We start from the raw sequence: 22,844 nt of genomic DNA, 5'->3' as shown, positions 1-22,844 counted from the left end.
TTTCTTTTTTTTTTTTTCAGAACCGGGGATTGAACTCAGGCCATTCTGCTTGCAAGGCAAGTGCTTATTCTACTGAGCTATCTCCCTGGCCTTTTACTCATTTTCAAAACCACAATCCAGAAGCCAATCTGTCTCTTGACCAAGGAAGCGCAGGCTGAGTTCTAGGTCTCGTTCCAGATCATATTCTCCAGCTCATAACAGAGAAAGAAATCACCCCAGAGTGCATCGGAATCGAGATTTCCGAGGACACAACAGAGGCTATCGGAGGCCCTATTATTTCTGAGGGTGCAACAGAGGCTTCTATCCATGGGGCCAGTACAACCATGGAGGCTATGGAGACTACCACCCTAATTGGCAGAACTATTGGCAAGTCCTTGTCTGGGCCAGTCTCAATCCCGGTCCCCAAAGAGAAGGTCTCTTTCACCGAGGTCCAGGAGCCATTCTAGAAACTCGGAAAGCCATCTTCTGACAGGTCAAGGTGCTCCTTATCCTCTCGTTCTTCCTTCGACCACAGCCAAGTTGAATCTTCTAAGCCCAAATCTGCAGAGGAGAAAAAGTCCTCTTCTAAGGATAGCTGGCCATGTCAAGCTGCTGGGGATAACCTGGGAGATGAGGCCAAGGATCTGACCTTCTCTGGAGGCACCTCTCAAGATACAAAAGCATCTAAGAGTTCAAAGCCATGGCCAGATGCTACCACCTATGGTACTGCTTCTGCGTCATGAGCCTTGGCAATTTTTCGCCTGAGTTCCTGACAGCGAAGCTCAGCTCCAAACACTCTTTCAGTCAGTGGTGGTGAGGCGGTGGCAGTCACCTCACCCTAGCCCTGTGCCAAAACCTAGTCCTCCACTTTCCAGCACACCCTGGGTGGGCTCATCTCTCCTGAGTGGTGCTGGGTACCAGTCTGGGAGCCATCAAAGTCAGTTCGACCATGGCTCTGGATCTGTGAGTCTATCAAAAAAAAAAAAAAAAAAAAAGACCTGTGGGTAAGAGTCCACTAGCTACTGGCTCTATTTATGGCTCATCTCAGAAGGAGAGTGCTACTACAGGAGGAACAGCCTATGCCAAGAGGTATTGAAAAGACTGGAAGACAGAGAATGGGAAAGATAAGGAGCAGAAACTGACACATTCTGATAAAGAGAAACTGAAGGAGAAAAGGAGATTTTCTGACTTGGATGCAAAAGTGAAAATTGGATTCATTTGCTTTCAAGATTGACAGTGAGGAGCCACTTCAGTCACCCAAAAGGTATAAGGTCCATGATGATGTTGAGAAGAAGACAGCAGACATCCACAAGGAGGAGATGGACAATCAAGATAAGGACAAAACTAAGGGAAGGAAGGAATCTGAGTTTGATGATGAGCCCAAATTCATGTCGAAAGTCATAGCTGGTGCAAGTAAAATCCAGGAGGACAAGAAGGCAGGCAAGTGGGTGGGCCTGGATGTATGCAGGGGAAGAAAAGCAGAGGAAAGCAGAGGAGCTGGAGGAGGACTCTTTCACAGAGAAATCCAAAAAGGAAGACCGGGGGGGAGGGCCAAGAGAAGTGAAAGTGAGCACTGGGGTTTTGTGCCTGAGATGAATTTCCAAGTGACTGTGTACAAAGCAGTGCAAGAGAAAAGCTCATCACCTCCCCGCAGGAAGACCTCTGAAAGCCGTGAGAAACTGGGAGCAGGAGGAGACTTCTCCTCAGGAGAGTCTTCATTTTCCATTACTTGAGAAGCCCAGGTCAGTGTACACATGGATTCATTCGACGAGGACCTTGCACGACCCAGGGGTTTATTGGCTCAGGAATGCAAGCTTTGTCGGGATCTAGTTCACAGCAATAAAAAGGAGCAGGAGTTTCATTCCATTTTCCAGCACATTCAGTCAGCTCAGTCTCAGCGTAGCCCTTCAGAATTTTTTGCTTGGTGTATAATGACCATTGTTCACCATGTTAAAGAGCATCACTTTGGATCCTCCAGAATGGCATTGCATGAACGTTTTACTGAATATGTTAAGAGAGGAGCTGAACAGGAGGCAGCTAAAAACAAGAAAAGCCTACAAATACACAGGAAGATAGACATTTCCTCCAGTGCCTTCAGAAAACATTGTTCGGCTAATGAAATGAAAAGTCCTCGGGAACCTGGCTACAAGGCTGAAGGAAAATACAAAGATGATCCTATTGATCTTCACCTTGATGTTGAACATCACAAAAAATGTAAGGAGAGACGTCTTAAATGAGGTAAATCAAGAGAATCAGTGGATTCTTTAGACTCAAGCCATTCAAGGGAAAGGTCAACTGAGGAAACAAAAGAAGGATCAAAGAAGCAGAAAAAGCATCAGAGAACATGAGACCAGTCCAAGTCCTCCTCCTCCTCCTCCTCCTCCTCCTCCTTCTCCTCTTCCTTTTCCTCTTCCTCTTCCCAGTCATCTCACTCCTACAAAGTGGAGGAGTATCCTGAAGAGAGAGAGGAGAGAGAAGAGAGCACCATGGGCTTTGACAAATCCAGACTGGGGACCAAAGACTTCATGGGTCCAAGTGAAAGAAGTAGTGGCAGAGCTTGGGGGACCTCTCAATTTTGAGCCAAAGGGAGAGACTGGGGCAGAGGCAACTATTCTGGTAACAATAACAACAGTAACAATGATTTTCAAAAGAGAAACTGGGAAGAGGAATGGGATCCAGAGTATACACCCAAAAAGCAAGAAGTGTTACTTGCATGATGACTGAGAAGGTGAAGGCAGTGATAAGTGGGTGAGCCGAGACCAGGGCTGAGGAGCCTTCCCCCGGGGTCAGGGCCAGTTCGTATTCCAGAAATCCAGTTTCAGTCCCAAGTGGGTCCATGACAAATTCAATGGGGAGGAAGGGGAGATTGAAGATGATGAGGTTGGAACAGAGAACAAGAAGTGAAGGACAGTTTACAGCCCACCACTGAGTAGGGGCTTCTCTTGATGGAAGCCCTTGTCCCAGGGGGAGAGGCATTGGGAAGGAAGATGGCTGGTGAGGAGCTGAACAGAGGAGCCTCAAGAAGATTCTGAACATCTTACCCCACTCCCATCAGTCATGCAGAATCCTACTGCAGTGGCAAGTGTACCTAGTGCTGTGTCCCACCGGACAGGGAAGGCCACCACAGAGCCTGGGGTCAGACCAGCTCTCAGCATAGGGTGACATGTGGGGCTCTAGCAGTGTTTCTCATTTGTTGTTGGTGTATGAGGTGGGAGCTAGGGGAGGGGAGGGAGAGCAATGCTTGATTTTGGCTTGTTCACTATTAGGAACCAAGTTTTGACTATATATGCTGATACATGTGAACTAAGCAACTGCACTGAAGATAGCAATGTGTAATAGTAGGGTCATGATTGGAATGCCTGCCATTCTGGTCTTCTAAATATGTACTGTTTGTCGTGATATACCAGTTACTGCCAGACTGTCTCTCAAGCAAATGTTTGTTTAAAAAAATAGGGTAATAAATGAAAATAAGAGACAAGAAAAAAAAATGTCAAAGGACTGTCCTGCTACAAGGCTGTGTGTATGGTTAGATTTCTAAATTTTTCTGTGTAAAAATATGTAACTGTTTGCTTCTATTGTTTTAAATTTTTTTTATTTTTTCTTCATATTCTGTAGGGACTTAAAGTTTAACGTATCAATACTTCATGGAAAATACCTGTTCCATGTTATGCTGAAGATGTTTGATATTTAGACAGATAGTGAGGTTAAGCTCAACTGCCTATGTTATACGGTAATAATAATAAGCTTCTCTTCTGGAGCATTAACAACCTAAGTTTGCAGCCCAAAAATTAGAGAAAAAGAAGGGCTGCTAGGTCAGCCAAAATTTTGGCCCTAGCCTTTCAAGGTCAGCGAAGACTCAGGACATAGGAGAAACTGTACTGTAACATCATGTAACTCAGTTGTGTCCCAAATTTTCTGATCAAGGAGATTATGGGGCCACAGAGGAAAATGATCAATGATGTAAAGTGTGCCTAAGGAGAGTAACATGAAGAGAAAACATTCTCTCAGGCTTTCACAGAGAGCAAATTGGTCAAGCAATGGCCGTGACTCATCCACATGGCTGACATTGACAAAGGTTCTACAAACTGCAGTACAGGTTTTCAGGGTAAATCCTGAGGGGATTTGACTGACCTTATCAGTTACAGAAGTCACATTTCTTGTTATATAGGTCTTGCTTTATCTTGGCCTTAACCATCCAGCAGAGAAGTGTAAAAACAAGGTATAAAAAGGAAAGCCGTATCAATATGCTGAGCTGTAAAATGCTCAAGTCAACAACTTCTGACTTTGCCAGTCTTATGGAAAACCCACTACTATTATGGACTACTGGACTATATTGGAATATTTTGCTGAGTTCATACACTTATGATATTTAAATGACAATGGAATACCCTTCTCTGACAAAACTGAACAAAAAAGGGGGACACGAATAACCATTTTGTATCTGTATATTCAAAATAGGTAGGATAGATATACAGCTGCATTCTCTTAATTCAATGAATAGAGAGATTTGTTCTAATCGTGTTTATGGACAGGATACCATGCCTGCATCTTCTGCAATGAATAACCACTAATACGACAATATGCAATATATTAATTATTGAAACTGTGCTAATAATTGGTTTTGAAACTATCTCATTGCTATTTGTGTCTCAATAAAATTATTTTTAAAAAAAAGAAAAAAAGAAACCAAGTTTCATTTTTAATTTTCATTTCATTTGGAGCTAAGAGGACTAATTCAATAATTTTCAGTCTCTTCTCCCCTCACCTGATTTTAAAAGGCCCATTTTTTCCCTCCCTGCCCCCACCACCTTGGGCATATGTCGTCATAGCAGCAAGATTTAATTTGGGCAACTTTGATTCTTAAAAGAGAAAAAAAAAAACGCAAAGCATGTGAATAAACATTGAAGTATTCATCTCAAAATAAATAAATAAATAAATAAATGAAGGGTCTGCATACTTCAGGAAATGAAGCTCCCTACTGCTAAGAAGATCAGCATTAGAAAGAAGCCATGTACCATGCATCAGGACCATAGGAGAGATGGACTGAAGGCATCCCAGGAATCACCAAGAACCCACTCTTCACAGGTTGTTGGTGCAAAAGTATACAACTTTCATTTGAGAAGAGAGTTCCTGGTGACACCTTGGACTGCACACTGCAAATGGCTGTCTAGAGAACTGGTTCTGCTGTCTTTATTTCACAGTGCTCAGCCGCGCAGGCCCTGAGACCTATCTATGGTTGTGATCCAATGGGGTATGGCTGTCCCTTGAGCTGAAAGCAGACCTTAGAATGAGCCATGTGGTACTTGTTTTACAGGCATACAGGAATCAAGTGTTCTAAGAGTTTAGAAGGCCCATAATAGCAAGTAGTGTGCTCCTGAGCTTGCAGCTTGCAGTGTGGAAAACTGAGAGAGTAAAGATGAAAGCTAAGTGGAAATTCCAGGAGGTTGGAGATGCCAGAAATATAGAACGTCTAGGGAAAACCACGCAGTGGCTGAGCCAGCCCAAGAGAAAGGCCAGAATGACTGCAAGGGGCGGTCACTGTGGGGGCAGGGTTGCCAGCGACATTTAGAGTTCACATCACACTACAACTTGACCTGGATGTGGCCTTGAAGCTACAAGATTTAATGCTTATCCTCATGGTTTTCATGGTTGCTTTGGTCTTGGTCCTATCTCTGTCTCTCTCTTTTAGAATGGAAATGCGTATTCTGTACCACTGTTCTTTGGAAGTATTTTATTTCCCTTTTATTTTTTATAGGAGCTCACTGTTCAGTTTGACTTGAGCCTCAGATGACACCTTGGACTTGGATATTTCGCCAATGTTGGAATTATTAAAGCTTTGGCAACTCTTAGAGATGGACCAGCTCACATTTTGGGTGGTGAGATGAGCATTAAACTGCTGGAAACCAGGGGTGGATGTCACGATTTAGCTCTACATGACTGCCCCAAATTCTCACGTGTGTGGAGGATGACTGAGTCTTGCAGTCTTCAGTAGATTCATCCATCATTCTGTTCCACCAGGCCATTTCTGCCTTGAATTCAGCTGTTATGGAAAGAATTCTTTAAAAACTGTGAGGCAAAATAATCCTCTCTTCCTTTAAAAGAAAAAGATTATATGTTCTGCAGTTACTGGTGTATAGTGCTCTAACATGCTCACTGGGTCAAGTGTGCTAATTATTTTTCTTACTTCCTACAGTCTTACTAATTTTAAATCTATTTGTTTAAGCAGTGTCTTAGAAAAGGATGTCAGCATATCCCAAAACAAGTGAGATTTTTATCTTTTTTCCTTTTATTTTACAAAAATGTCTTTTACCTGTCTTGAAGCTATATTGCTTTATGCAAATAAATTAAGAATTATTTCATCTTTCTGTAAAGTTAAACCTTGTATTATTATGCAATGTCTCTCTTCATCTATGATAAAAGTGACCATGTACTCCACCCTAAAGAGTAAGTCTAATATTAATAGAATAATACCAGCTTTCTTTTGGTTACTGTAGACAGGCTACTGTTTTTAATTCTTTTCTCATGTGTACCTTTCTTATAATTTCGATATATCTCTTATAAAAACCATATAGTCAGGCAGGGGAGATAGCTTGGCATTCTAAGCAACTGCCTGGCAAGTGCAAGGACCCAGGTCCGATCCCCAGTACTACATGCTGAGGTGGCTCAGAAACTGGGCGTGGTGGTGCACACCATAATCCCAGCACTGGGGAAGCTGAGACAGGGGGATCATTATGAGTTCTAGCTGCATAGTGAGACCCTGTATCAAAAGATATATGTAAACTTGTACTGTTACATCATGTAACTCGCTAGTGTCCCAAATTTTCTGATCAAGGAGATTATGGGGCCAAAGAGGAAAGTGATCAATGATGTAGAGTGTGCCTAAGGAGAGTAACATGGAGAGAAAACATTCTCTCAGGCTTTCACAGAGAGCACATTGGCCAAGCAATGGTTGTGACTCATCCACATGGCTGACACTGACAAAGGTTCTACAATCTGAGGTACAGGATCTCAGGATAAATCCTGAGGGGATTTCACTGACCTTCTCAGACCCAAAAGCTACAACTCTTGTTGCATAGGTCCTGCTTTACCTTGGTCTTAACCATCCAGCAGAAAAGTATAAAAAAGAAATATAAGAAGTAAAGCCATGCTGTTATGTTGAGCTGTGGGGGACTCAGGTCAACAATTTCTGACATTGCCCATGAAGCAGAAGACCCAATATTATTATGGGCTACTGGACTCTTTTAGAATATTTTGCTGAGTTTACACACCTATAATATTCAAATAACGGAACTTAAACAAAAAAGGGGATACAGATGAATGTCCATTTTGTATCAGTGTATTCAAAGTGGTTAAGGTAGATATATAGTTACATTCTCTTAATGAATAGAGGGATTTGTTGTAATAGTGTTTGTAAATAGGATATCATGTCCGCATCTTGTACAGCAATTAACCACTAGGAAGACTGTATGCAATGTGTTAATTATTGAAACTGTCCTACCAATTTGATTTGAAACTGTCTCATTGCTCTTTGTTCATCAATAAAATTATGGAAAAAAAACAAGAGATGTATGTATACAACCTGTACATTCAGATTGTATTTTTATACAGTTTTTAAAATTTTGCATTAATTAAATCAGTTAGCCTGGCTATAATTAATAAAATTATTTATTTCAGATTTTCTTATATTCTTATTTGTGCCTGTTAACATGGAAATTGTATGTTTTTTTCCCATATGCCTCTGGTGCTTATCATAACAACTACAACATTTAAGACATGTCAGAGTCTGATGCTAATTGGTTTGCCTGCTTGCTCTTGTTGTGCCACATTTCTTTTTTTTCCCATAATTTTATTGAGAAACAAATAGCAATAAGACAGTTTCAAACCAAATCAGTAAGATAGTTTCAATAACTAACACATTGCATACTGCCTTCCTAGTGGTTATTTGTTGTACAAGATGCAGACATGATATCCTATTTGCAAACAGTATTAGAATAAATCCCTCTATTCCTTTAATTAAGAGAATGTAGCTATATATCTATCCTAACCATTTTGAATGCATAGATACAAAATGGTCATTCATCTGTATCCCCTTTTTTTGTTTAGTTCTGTCATTTAAATGTTATAGGTGTTTGAACCCAGCAAAGTATTCCAAAATAGTCCAGTAGTCCACAATAGTATTGGGTTTTCCACTTGACTGGCAATGTCAGAAGTTATTGACCTGAGTCCCCTACAGCTCAACATAGCACCATGGCTTTACTTCTTATATTTCATTTTTATACTTTTCTGCTGGATGGTTAAGACCAAGATAAAGCAAGACCTATGTAACAAGAATTGTAGCCTTTGGATCTGATAAGGTCAGTCAAATCCCCTGAGTATTTATCCTGAGACCCTGTACCTCAGATTGCACATCCTTTGTCAGTGTCAGCCATGTGGATGAGTCACAGCCATTGCTTGGCCAATTTGCTCTCTGTGAAAGCCTGACAGAATGTGACTCTCCTTAGGCACACTCTACATCATCGATCGCTTTCCTCTTTGGCCCCATAATCTCCTTGATTAGAAAATTTGGGACACAATTGAGTTACATGATGTTACAGTACAGGTTGTCATAAGTCCTGAGTCTTAATTGACCTTGGGAGGCTAGGGCCAAAATGTTTGCTTTCCTTGCAGCCCTCCTTTTTCTCTAATTTTTGGTCTGCAAACTTAGGTTGTTAACCCTCCAGAAGAGAAGCTTATTGTTATTACCATATAACCTAGTCTGTTAAGCTTAACCTCACTATCTGTCTGAATATCAAACATCTTAGGAAAAACATGGAACAGGTATTTTTCATCAAGTAATGATATGTGAAACTTTAACTACAGAATATGATGAAAAATTTTAAAAATTAAAATATATTTTAAAAATAGGAATAAAGAATTGTATATGTTTACACATAAGTCCAGAAATCTAACCATATACAGCATTGTAGCAGGACAGTCCTGCAACACACCTTTTTCTGTCCCCTGCCTTCATTCACCAGCCCCTTCCTTTTTAAACAATCATCTACCTGAGATGTGCTGCATTTCTTGTATATTTCATGTGGTACTGCACTGTAAAATTTGTGGTTGGGTCAGTGCTGAGTTTCAGATTCTCCAGCATATGAACCCTGTGCTTCCTCAAGAGCCTGACTGGGGGTTGAGGGATCCTGGCTACCATCTGTGTCTGCCATCTAATATTCATGGTCAGATGGCAGCTGGCAGATTTCAAGGAGACACCAAGGCTCTTGAGAAAAAATACTCCACAGAGGATGAAGGGGCTGGGCATGACACAGGGACCCTCTGCAGATCAAAGACCAAGAGGGTGCTGGTTCTCGGAGTCATATGCTCTAAGACTCCTGGCCATATGTGGACCTTCAGTGTGTATGTGGCCCGACATGTGTTGGCTACCTCCCAGAGTATCACAGAAGGTGGGTGGGTTCTTTAGTCCTAAAGGGTTTCACTGGCTAGGAGGAAATAACAGCAACCTAAAGAATGCCCAAAGGAAGAAGATCTGGCCCAGAAGACTGCACACTGTGACTCTCCTAACCCTCCATAAAAGTGACCACATGGCCTACTGTGCAGGTGCGCTCAGGAGCACTCAGGACCCAACTGTGAGACCCAAGGATGATGCTCACGTGATTGCTTTCACATTCACCAGTGGAGAAGCCCAGTGCCTGGGTGTAAAATAAAAGGAGGCCACAAAGCAAACATAAAGAGACCATGTGGGGACATTTCATCCCATGGATTACAAAAAAGGGGCTTGGAAATCCCCAAGCAATATGCTTCTCAACTCGATGAGACAGACCCAAGTCTATGTCCTAGTCAAACCTTCCAGGAACTTAATTGAAATTTCATATAATGCCTCTCCAGGTAATTTGCTGAAAATGCCTGATTCTTAAAGACAGAACATCTTTATTGGCTGTGACATTTCTCATTGTACCCATGCCACAGTTTCCCTCTTAAAGTGCATTTCAAAGCAGAAAAACATCCTCCAGCACCTCTACTCAGTCACTGAAGCTGTTTCTGGAATCCTGAGAAGTCTGCTGCACACCATCAGCAATACCTCAAAGCAGCACAGAGGCCAGTGCACTGCACAGGCTGCTGCAGTGGGAAACAGGGCGAGTAGGGGACAAATCCAACCAGTCTCCCACTTTTCATTGGAGAGGTAGACAGAACCGTTAGAAATAGGGAGTCAGACCTGAGTTTTTAACACTTGCCTGATCACAGTTTTTAAGCCCCCGCCCCCAACTTATCAGAAAGCTCCAAAGTTCCTGGCTTTGTCATAAATAGGAAAATGAAACCATGCAAGATCTTGCCCTCACCCTAACCCCACCCCTAATATCATAGAGACCCCCAGGCTCCTTTCTCTGTGCCCTCAAGGCATTTGGGGACCCATCTGGCTCCTCACTCTGTAAGTGACACATCACCATGCCTTCTTCGAGCTCATTGAGGTCTGTCTTGTGTCTGCACAACAGCTGGCCCCTGCACCACATCTGGGCCATGTGGCTGCTCTGTTCTCATTATCCTCCCGGGCCAGGGCACTTGCTCATCTTCTGGCTGCACATCAGGGCCAGGGAATAGAACCTAGCAGTCTGGCCAAGCACCTTCCAGCTTCAGTGTGCAACTTCTGAATGGGCGCAGGTCATTCCTAGTGTACAGGCCACCGCGCATGAAAATCACAACCACCTTGCTAACAGTTAGAATGGTGAAAAATGGGTATGTGACCCACAAAGCTGGAAAACCCCAGAGCACTTCCTCCCCATGACTTCATGACCAAGATCCCATCCCTCGTCACCAGACTTCCCCAAACACTGGAGTCTGGCCAGTTTCAGTGTGACATCCAGCAATCCATGTGTTCAGAGCTTGTGCCCAGTGTGGCAATGTGGGACAATGGACACTTCAAGGAAGGACATACAGGGAGTTGTTAGGTCTCTAGGGTGCGGATCACTGAGGGAGGAAGGCAGTTCTTGCAAGACCCTGTGTTAGTTGTGAGACTGAGATGTTGTGAGAAGGAGCCCAACCCTGAATCATGCTCAGCTATCTGCCTGCCGGGGTGATCTGTCCATCTCACACAGGATCATGCTGTGGTGCTGCCCACTATGCCCCACTAGAGCTGAGCTAATGCCAGTGGCCTGGGAATTCCAGGATTGCAGGCTAAAAAACATCTTTTCTTTGTGAGTACTCAGCTTCAGTCACTTCCTTACAGTAACAAAAAAATAGACAGATGCACCTACCTTCCCCATTTTGGCACATGCGCACACATGCACAGAAGCTGGGCTTTTTAGATGTCCAGGCTTGTCTAGCTACACTGAAGGCTGAGGACAGAAGGAATCATGCCCACTGGAACCTCTCTGGGGTGCAGCTCCAGGAGGCACTGATGTGGTATCGCACTGGGCAAAGCACAACACACAGACACAAAAGCTAGCAGCAGAACACAGACCTCTCACCTGCTGCGCGTTGTGACTCATTGACTCCTGGCCTTTCCCAGTCTCAGTTCCCTCTTCTCTAAATGGAGAATCAGGGATGCTGTAAGGGCGATAATGCTCAGTCTAACACACCTTATGCTTCTTCCCAGCTGTTTCCAAAAGCTTTGTTAAGCTAGATGCATCTTAGGCAGACTTTCTCCAGGGAGTCCCTCACTCCAGGGTAGCCCTACTACCTCTTCTGGGCTTCTGCTTCCCGTCATATCTGTCCCAGGAAATGGTGGCCTAGAAGTCCTGAAAGAGGCACAGACATGGCTCCAAGTGCCCTCGGCCCTTGCAAAACCCTCTTCCATTACAGGTAGAAGTCATTGTTCTAATCATTAAAAAAAAAAGTTTTGGGTATTACATGTGGAGGTTTTGAACTGGAAAGAAAACTAAGGCTTTCAGAACGATGTGCAAGGGCCAGGTAGATAGCTCAGTGGCTTAAGCACCTGCCTGGCAAGCACAAGGTCCTGAGTCTGATCCCCAGTACCCCCTAAAAAAGTAATGTTTCAGAATGATGTGCAAAGAATGTTAATGGTCTCCTTAAGAGCTAGGTACTTAGTGGCCTTGACAAAGAATTCTGAGCCCTGCTAGACAGCCCCCCTGCACTGCCTTCAGTGGGAAAAAATATTGAGGATGGGGGCCTTTAGGAAAAACATCACATAGATCACAGGGCTGAAGTGGAAAACAGAATCACAGTCTGGATGCAAAGGAGCCCTGACTACCTGCCTTGGTTTGAGAGTAAAGTAAATTCACATTTGGGGTTTTCCTTAAACTTCCCAGTGAGCCTAATCTTACCAGTGCAGACTTAACGAAATCCTGCCCTCGATACATTACTCACCTCATCTGTGAGACCAAATGAACCCCCATAAAGCTGTGGATTGTGACTTTATTGATCAGCAACTGCAGCACGAATGGGAGGCAGATCCTTCTCCCTGTACTCAGTGTCCAGGGCTGTGATGGGGGGCCTAGTGCTCTGCAGTGGGGGTGCACCATGTCTTTGGATTGGCTCTGCTGATCAGTAATTTTATCCAGCTTGAGTGAGGAATACTGCTGCCAGGCCTTTAGCAGAACCCATCTGAACCTCCAGACAGTTGAGTCTAGTTGATGTCTTAGTTTGCTAGGGCTTGGTTTCCATGACCCATTATGGCATTGTTGCCTGGCTCTTAGCCTGCTTTGATATGTGACCACCAGCAATGGCCACCACCACTACTTTTAAGATATGAGAAAATCTTTCATTTCAGCTTTTGTGTTAATCACTGGAACATTTATATTTTGAGCCAGAGATCAAGGAATCTTCTGTTAAATTTGATCATTAATTCAAGGCAAAGCATTCATTGCACATAATCATTACTTATTACAATTTATTACAATAGTTGCTCTACTTTTTAAAAAGTAAAATGAAATGATTTGCTCTCTGGCACTGAGGAGGTCTGCAGAGCATGGAGCTAGGAAGTTTGAAGCCTGTGACAGCCAATGCTGCACAGGCCAAGAGATCATGGTCCCTTGGGGACCTCTGTTGCCCTCTGCAAGCTGCCTCTGCTTGGGATGAATGGTTCTGTTCTGCTTGGGAAAGAACAGCCTTTCCCATAACTCAGTGTTCAAGAGAGAAAGCTCAATAGAATGACTTCTCAGCATGAAAAGAGATAGGAAAACTGAGTCAAACAAACAATTGAAAAGAGCAAAACTAAGCAGGTGCAGGGGCCAGAGGCTCGATCCCTGGGCCTGCTGTGCTGGCCTTGCCCCCGGGGGGCGCGCTGAGATGGCAGTTGAGACTGGGTGGCCCACACCTGTAATCCCAGCTCTTGAGAGGCTGTAAACAGGCAGATCACTACGAGTCTGATCTAGTAGTGAGACCCTGAACACCCTGCAGACCCTTCCCTAAAAATACAAAATAAATAAATAAATAAATAAAACAAAACTCAGCTCAGGAAGGGCCAAGGGCTTCCAAAATATAAACACTATGCAGCCAGTGGTGGGATTTCCTTCCAAGCTCACGCAGCTCCCCTCCAAGCTGCAGCCCTCCTTGGCTGAGCCCTGCCTAGTGCAGCCCCTCATGTGATAGAGTCTAGGCTGTGACTTCCAGATACCTGGAGTGCCCAGCGCTCCTGACTCCTGGTACAGGGATCTGTCCACTCGAGCACACTTGAGGCCTTCCCTTGCCACAAGCCTCCCCTTGGCAAACACCCCTACGTCTGCTGTCAACCACAGCCACAAGCCTTCTTAATCTTCTTGTAAGAGCCATCCAAACCTGGAGGCTGGTGTGGCCCTTCACCACATGTTAGCAAGAAGGCCCCCAGATTTTCTTGGGGTACCTACGCATTGAGCCCATGTTTCTAAAACAAAAAACAAAACCATGCTGTATCAATATCTTTTATTGTGCTTAAAAGAGTACATACCCTTTCCATGAACAAATGTGTGGTATTTTGATTCCAAAACAAGAAAAACATGCCTGTAGAGATTATATTTTTCTAAATTGGTCACTGTGAATTGGAGCTCAGGAGTGATGATTGAAGCCATATGAGTAAACTGTTTTGCAGAATTTGTAATTCAGTGATTGGCATGCTAGGGGGCAGGCTACACCGACCTGGTTTGGCAGCATTTTTATGTGAGGTCAAGGTGGGGAATGAGGAGCCTGGGCACCTAAATGGCCCCTTTGACATTAACCTAGCAAAAGGAAAAATAACCACAGGTGGCATTAAAAGATTGTAATACCATGTGTATTACACTGAGAAAATTCAGCTACCATGCTGTTTTGCCTGTCCTCACAACATTGCATTGCCTTGCATAATTTGCAATCCTAATGGGAAATGTTTTCTTACTCTTAATTGGATTCCAAGTTAACATTAATCCTTTATTAAAAAATTCTCAAGATATTATGCTTACTATGCCAAAAATATTTAGTTAGCACTGCATTCTAAATGAGAGAGAAGAGGTAGAAATGAACACAACAGATAGCTCATCTTAAAACACTCTCCAAAGGCAAAAACAGCCCTCAGCATGCATCACAATGCAGGCGTTGAAAAGGCTCAAAGCTTTTGCCCATGGAGGAATAGAAGTCAGTGGGAGGAGGAGGTGGCTCTGGCAGTCTGCAGCTCTGGGTCGCTGCCTGGGCCACTTCATGTCAGGCAAGGGAAAGGGACTTAGCTAGCAATTCACTGCCTGTTGTGTGTCAAGCACCAGGTCAGGTACTTAACATGTGTTGTCCCTCCAAGCAACCTTAGGAAATTAATCCCCCATTATCAACGGCTTTGTTTTCTGAAGTTTCAATCACTAGAGGTCAACCATGCTATGAAAATATTCAGTGGAAGATTCTAGAAATAAAGGATTCACCAGTTTCAGGCCACACTCCATTCTGAGTAGCATGATGAAGTCTCATCAGAAGGGCATCGATCGCCTGACACCAAGACAAGGCTACATCAGTCATATCCCTTCTGCTTCTCATCTTGGCATCCTGTCCCGACATTCTGCCGAAGAAGGCGAGTGCCGTACCATAGGTGTTGTGAGAGAGCACGTACAAACAATGTTATTGCAGTACATTTTTATGACTGTTCGGCTTCACTGTTGATTATGATTGCAATCTCTGTAATTGAGCCTGATTTAGAAATTAACAGGTGTGTATATGCAGACAGCAAGCATAGTGTATGGAGGGCACACCACCACCCACAATTTCAGGCATCTCCTGTGGATCTCAGAAGTTATTGCCAGATGATGGTGATAAGGGGGTCAACTGCATCCTTGCTTTAATTTGGGGGAAACTGGGGCCCAGACACATGAGGTAAATCTTTCCAACTCACATGACCAGAAAGGGTGGAGACAGGAGTAAATCTCTATCATTTGTGGGGTCCAGTGCTTTTTGTGTCTACACTTATGTGGTGTAACAGTTCTGACTGAGATAGAACAAAACAGCTCTGATGTGACATGCTAAGTGAACTAGGCCAGCCACAAAAACAAATGCTGCATGAGTCCACCTGAAGGAAACCCTTTAGATCAAAACTCAGGGAGACAAGAGTAAGACAGGAACTCCCAGGGGCTGGGGAAGGGGAAATGAATTATTAGTTTAATGAATATAGAGTTATTTTTCAAGGTAAATTTGCAAAGACTCATGCTGGTGGTGCTGCTCCATGCGAATGTATATAACACTACTGAAGGGCACACCTGGAAAGATTAAGATCAACTTTATGAGTATTTTACTTCAAAAAATCTTAAGTATACTTTTAAAATTTAAAATGTTCAGAGAAATGGCAAAATAAAAGCATTGTGATCTGCTTGCAGCATGAAATGCCGTGTAACTCAGTCCAGAAATGGTGTTGGCTTCGCCCCACCAGGGTCGGCGTGGTTCTCTTTTCCAGCCAGCTCATGCATGCTTCTTGGGAGCTGCAGGGGTGGGGTGACACTGCCCTGTGACCCTGCTTCAAAGACTACATACACATCAGCACCTCAATTGGACTGATTTTCAGTACTTAAAGCCAACTGAGGGGATAAGAAAAGTCCTAACCAGTTCTATACATATCAGATCATGGAAAAGGGGCCAGGGTTAGTTAAAATAGAGATTATTCCTCTTTCAAGGAAAGCCACCCAGGTGGTTCTCTAAAGAAATGAACAAATTTACATTTGGAATTGAACAGTTCACCACTTTTAAGGCAACTGACATAGCAGTATTGTCTGTTACCACCCAGCAAGCTAGTAGTCTCAGTGCAGTTCCTGACAATGTAGAAATTTTCTCACTATATAGTTTCTCCTTGAAATAAAAAAATGAAATCTCTCATATTGGAGAGTTTTTATAAATACATGGTGGCAGAAATCATAAATAATGGTTTTGGTAGATTTTCCTGTATAAAATCTTGTACCTGGGGGCTGGTGAGATGGCTCAGTGGTCTAAAGCACCTACGTAGAACAAGCTTAGCGAAGCATAGGGACCCCGGTTCAATCCCCCAGCACCACATGCCAGCCAGCCCCGCCCCCTGGTGGGCTGAGCTGGCCACACACACACACACACACACACACACACACACATAAATAAATAAAAATTAAAAAAAAAATCTTGTACCTCAGAAATGCCCTTAAGAAAATGAAAAAGTAATCTAAAGTTGAAGAAAAGTATTTACATAATTTAATTGACCAAGTTAATACCTATGAAATATAAAGAGTTGTTGCAAATAAGTAAGACAATAGCCCAAAGCATAAACAATTCAGGAAAGGACCACAAATAGTCTGTTGCTGAAAAAATTAACTATATCAAGACCTAATGAAATAAGAGATACTATTTTTTCACCTGTGATAATGACCAACATTTAACACAATTATATCCAATATCAGGGATAGTTTTTTAGAAAGATAACCATATATATTGCTGATAGGAAAGTTAATTAATATGATAAATGTAAATATTACTTTAGCAATAAAAATCACAATTCTTAAAAGTATTTGTTGCCTTTTCTCAATAATTGAACTTCCTGGAATTTAACCTAGGAGACTCAGATACGCATTATGATCTTAATAAAGAAAAACCAAAAGTTGCACAAATACATACATCAAAGTACGGTTTGTAACAGTGAGAAGTTAGAAAGAGGCCAGTGAGGTGGCTCAGCAGACTAAGTGCCTGCTTAGGCAAGCAGAGGGACTGGGGTTCAATCCCCTGCCCCACATGTCCTGCTGGCCCCATTCCTTGGTACGTTGAGCCAGCCACTGGGTCCGGGCGTGGTGGAGCACTCCTGTAATCTCAACACTGGGGAGGCTGAAAACAGGAGGATCGCTAGGAGTCCGAGCTATATGGTGAGACCCTGTACCAAATCATTAAAAAAAAAAAAATGTGATAGTGCCCTACAATAAATCCACATGGTATTTTGAAGAATTTTAAAATAATTTTAGAATAATATAATCATGAGAAAAAAATCCACATTTTAAGATGATAAGTGAAAGAGATGAAACAACATGTCATTTATGATTTTGATTTTTTAAAATACACAATCAGGAACAGAAATTATGACAGGCATGCTATACATCAAAATGCTGAACAGCAGAACTGGTTTCCGTCTTTCTGTGTTTTCAGTTGCTGTGTTTACACACCTTCTACAGTGAAGATGTTATTATTGTGTCTAAGAACAAAAAATTACTTAGATTTCTCACCTCCAAAGAGAACAAAAATGGACCTAGTTGAAGCTATGGCTTTAAGAGGAACTGACAGAAAGGTGGAGGTGACCAGGACATCTCAGTCACCTCTACCTATCACTTTCACTCCAGACCCTACCAAGCCACATTAGGGATCTGAATGGATCTGTGATGCTGAATTTGCCAGAGCTCAGTCACAAACAAGCAGAATCCACTTTAGCTAATTAAGACAGAAGGGCTTTACTAAGCTATGTTAGCTGGCGTGTAAAATGTGAGTGTGGAAGAGGCTGGGGGAGCAGCTCTGGCCCTGCTTTTTGCTTTTGTGACTATGTTGCTGAGCTGGCCCACTGAGGAAGACACATCTTTGCCTCTGACAAGAAACTGGAGGTGAGTTTCATACCACATGCCTGTAGTTTTAGTATTCTAGGACGCTGAGGCAGAAAGATCACAAGTTCAATCCCAGCTTGAGCAACTGAGCAACTTACTAAGACTCTGTTTAAAAATTTTAAAGCAATGGAGATGTCACTTGGTGTAAAAGTTCCAGGTTCAATCACCAGCAAAACACACACACACACACACACACACACACACACACGAGAATGTTATAGATGCCACAACTGATGCCGCACACCATCTACTGTGATCCATGATGCCAACATGCGTTCTCTTTGCTTGCCACTGGACAGCTGTGTAGCTGGGACTGGTTGTGGTGAATGAAAGGGCAGCAGAGTAGGAGGCTTTGCTTCAGCGTGTTCATTTTTTTATGCAGAATCTGAATCTTCAGAGAGTTTAGAAAGTGCAGGCTTCAGTGTTCTGGTTCTTGGAAAGGTGTGGTGGGGTTGATCACTAGGATACAGACAAAGCACAGCCATCTGCGGCACCTTCCACAGATGCATCTGACTGCAAGGAAAGAGACATCCCTTAGAAAAACCAATGCAATTGTAAGGACATGCTGTTCTGCTTAAGTAGTCAAAGGAAGCAGCTGAGGGTCAATGAATTCAGCTACACGGTGACATCAAACTCTTGTCAAGACCTGCAGAGGGCGATATTTCATCGTACTAGCATGTCCATAGGTAAGTGGGCCACGCTTTCATAGTTAGTGTCAGCCTGAGCTCTTGCCTTTAGACATGAACACCTTGGAGCTCTGCAAGCTAAGCTGCAGTCACGAGCAGGAACACTGATGGATGTAGTCTCCAGTAAAGGTAAGGTAGTGGAGATCCCAATACTTCTCACGTACTTCTCTTTTGGCAGGAAATTAAGCCGTTCTCAAGAAGTTCAAGCTGACTTCTTCCAGGTTGCAGTTGCTGAATCATCATATAATGCTAACTAATTGCTCAGATATTAAACCACCACCTTGATGCTAAACCATTGCTCCAGCACTGGTACAAGTAAATGGGATTCCTTCCCTGACTGCAGAAGACGTTTTTCCCCACATCCAGACGAATCAGGGCACTGAAAGAAGGGATGAAGGCAAGCAGCAGTGTTGTCCATAGATAGTTTTTCCAAGGGAGCAGAAGTTGAGGCCCTTTGTGATCATATTATGCCAGAGAGGATCTATGTGTCTGTTTAGCTGCTGTCAGGGAGCCAGGCCTGTGACCCTCTGGATCCCTACAGCTCAGGACTTCGTGAATGTGCACATGGCACATAACATGCCTTAGAGGACATGGACTCGGCACTGTGCTGTGCACCACGGGCACACAGCACTCCAGAAGGCAGCTACGCTCACCAGTATACCACCAACGTCATGCACACAGCACTCTGCTTCTGAGGGTTTCTCCACAATCCAGTTGCAATGATGCTTGTGCATTTGGCATGACTTTATACATTTTAGATGTATTGCTCGTCATTCTCATAATAGCACTAGGACCATGCACTAAACATGGCCATGTTACAGGAATAAAGACATCCTATTTAAGTACCTGCTTAAATTTCTGGTTCCAGCTCCAGGGCCTACCAGCCATCACTACCCTGACCAGGGCAGGAGATGATGCTTCTTCAGACAACAAGAAGTCAGGAGGCTGTGGGTTCAGGAGAAAGAGAGAAGAGGAACCAGGAGAAGCTATCCAGAGGAACCAGGAGAAGCTGTCCACAGAGGTGGATGTGGTCATGGCAACATGTATCCAGCAAGAATAACTGCCAGGCACAAGTCCTTGTCCTCCTCACCGTAGCGCCCAAGGAAGAGGGAAGACTTTTACTCCTACTTCCACTACACAGAAATCTAGGCAGTGCCAGCTCCACTGTCTACCTGTCGTCTCCACTCTGGATTTGGGGACACCAGTGAGGATGGCATGAAATTGGCCACCAGGAAGTCTTAACACCATAGAAACTGGCAGATGCTATGAGTCAGAGTTTTTATAATTCTGTTTTCACTGAAGACCTGGACATTAAACATATGCCAGCACAACTTGGAGACCAATTTGCCCAGGTCACCCCGGAAGCAGGCCACACCCACTCCAGGGCATCTGAGCCCTGCTGTCAAAGTGCATCTAAACTCAGTCAACCACCTTCTCAGCTGGAGGGAGACAGTTTCCTATCAGCTGCTCCTGTGATGTAGGAGTGACTACCCCAGTGGAACAGGCACATGGGAGTAGAGGTCTTCCACCCCAGCTCACCCAGGTCCCTCTGCAGGTACCATTAGAAGACATTCCATGTGGAAGGAAGTACCATTTTCCAACAGAGACAGCCCTGGGGAGCAGAGGTGTAAGCCAAGTTACTCTGACCATGAACCCTCTCTATTAGGCTCTGCTACCAACAGTGGGGGCTCCAGGAGACCGGTGGCCCCTATCCAGGGACTTGATGGCCAGGTAAGCTACAGTCATGGGTGGGGAGGCAGAAAGGATGCACCTGTGGATCCTTGTCTTAGATCTCTGAAACAAATGGAGAACAGGGACACCTCCGAGGTAGCCTGGCACACTGACATCCTGTGGAAAGCCTTTGAGCTTCTCCGAACATCCCAGGTGACGAAAGCTCACTGTGATGGGAAGGAGCCTACGTTTGCTGCCCAGCCTCTGGTGAGCCAAGGAGGAGGCTCATGGGTCACAGAATTGAGGTCCACTGATGCTTACAAACATGCTGAGGGTTTGATAGCATTTTTACCACAGAAAAGATAAGGAACTGAGGCTTTGAGAAGAAACAGTGGATCACCTGCCTCAGTGCCACACAAACAGGAAGGCAGATGCCGACTAGGCAGGACCCTTCTCTTTCTCTCCTCTGCCCAGTTTGCAGCCTTCACCCCTCTGCTACATGACCAGACAGCCAAGGCACATGTGCACATGTATATGCAATCATGTGAACAAGCATGCATGTGCATATGGTCATGCTCTTGCGCGCATACACACATGCATACTGTGCAGACATGTGCCTAAGCTCATTCCTACACATAGGCTCATATGCGTACCTGCCTGCAGACACACTCACCCGCACACATTTGTATGGACATCCACACACATAGATGCCCCGGCACACACACACACACACACGTGCACATGCTCAAGGCTTGCATCCATGTGTGTAGGACTTGTATTCCACTTTGAATCCCCCTCTGTGGGTGCCTTAGGCTGGGACCTCAGTAACAGCCCACTTTCTTCCTTCCAGACAAACTTGACTTTTCCTCTGCAATGAATCTGTGTCTCAGAGCAAAAGTGCTTCTGTTCCCATTAGCTGTCAAAGGAGAAATGGTAGAGAACACAGTTAGTCTAGCTTCCTCACCTCAGGAGAAGCTGCTGGCCTCTGAGGAAGGAGAGCCTGCCCTTCTTCTGTGCCAGCTTTGAAAGCTCCCCAGCCTTCCTGGGTTAGACTGTACTCCTGGGCACTCTAGCTGGTTGCATTGATGCATCTGTCTGCCCATTCACCAGCTCCAGGCTGTCTTGATGATTGTAGCTTCATAGTGAATTTTAAGCTCTGGTGCTATCATCTTCCAGCTTTGCTGTTCGCAGTTTGGTGCTGGGTGTTCTGAGTCATGGCCTCTCCAGCTCCATGGATCCACACGGGCTCTCCAACCCCTTTCCCAACAACAGGCTGCTCCTAAGTTACACCTCTAACCCATCCCACCTCCACTACCCCTCAGCCAGACACCTCCCCAAGCTCGTGGCTGCTGCTGTGGCTGGGCCAACCCAAGCCTCCTTGAAAGCTGTAGCTCTCTGTTTGGCCTCCTGCTACCTGTCTCCCTCATGGCTTTATCTTCTGGGGGAGAGTCATGCTGGCAGCTCTCTCTCCTAGTATTATCTTCATTAACCACCATCCCGGTCTTGGAGATAGCAGTGGGGCTTCTGCACCTACTATTTCTAGCTTCCTCAGAGTCCTCTCTTACTCTGCTAGCAATTGCCTACCTTGTTTGGTTCCACCTAACAATGCTTTCTATTAAAACATTCCTTGAAAGCAGGTGAGATAGCTTAGTGGACTAAGTGCTTGCTTAGGCAAGCACAGGGACCGGGGTTCGATGCCTGGCACCACGTGCTGTGCTGGCTCTGCCCCCGGGCACACTGGGAGGCTAGAGCAGGAGAAGCACAAGTTCAAGTCCAGCCTGAGCAACTTGGTGAGACTCGGGTTCAAAATGTAAAGGGCTTAGGATGTGGCTCAGTATGAAGGCCTTGGGTTCAGGCCCAGAACCCACCACACACACACACACACACACACACACACACACACACACACACACCAGAAGGGAACATGGAAGAGAAGGCTGATGGGGATACTTTCAGATGAACACAATAAGATTTTGCTCTCAGCAGTTGTCCAATGAAGAAATCCTAAACTATGTGCCTCAGGAGAAAAGAAAGTGATCTCAAAGGGAAGGTCTGAAATAGCCAAAGAAATGAGGTACTAAGATAATAGTAAATATTAGGCTAAACCTAAGAGAATATTGATTTAATAGAACAATTCCATCTTGTGAAGTTATGAAAAAGAGGACAAACATGCCAATTCAGGGCAAAGTTGGGGCCAGGAAGACTAAAGGGTATTGAGTTCCAGTTAGGGGCAAGAAGTTGTAGTCTGGATTGTGCAGCAGGTAGGTATACATAGCAGCAATGTATGGTTTGTTGTGGAAAGTATTTCTGAAAGTTTTTGCATAAAGAAATGACAAATGCTAACCAGACAAAGGTGGTGGCACATTCCTGTAATCCAGGACACTGAGTCACAAGGATCCAAGTTGAGTCCAACCTGGGTAATTTAGTGGTCTAGCATGAGTCTGTCTCTAAGTGAAGACTAAATAAAGGTCTGTAGATGTAGTTCAGTATGAAAGTCCTAGGTTCATTCTGCAGAACCACACGGGGGGGG

The 22,844-nt window shown here is 44.1% G+C and overlaps 1 pseudogene; it reads left to right on the top strand.

Moving 5' to 3' along the window:
- LOC101573433 overlaps positions 1–2,912 on the top strand; it is a 3,803-nt pseudogene extending 891 nt beyond the window's left edge.
- The last annotated feature ends 19,932 nt before the right edge of the window (positions 2,913–22,844 follow it).

This window comes from Octodon degus, unplaced genomic scaffold (genome assembly GCF_000260255.1).
Source record: "Octodon degus isolate 3935 unplaced genomic scaffold, OctDeg1.0 scaffold00038, whole genome shotgun sequence".
In the NCBI taxonomy this organism is placed as follows: Eukaryota; Metazoa; Chordata; class Mammalia; order Rodentia; family Octodontidae; genus Octodon; species Octodon degus.
This window is presented reverse-complemented; position numbering and strand designations above follow the sequence as displayed.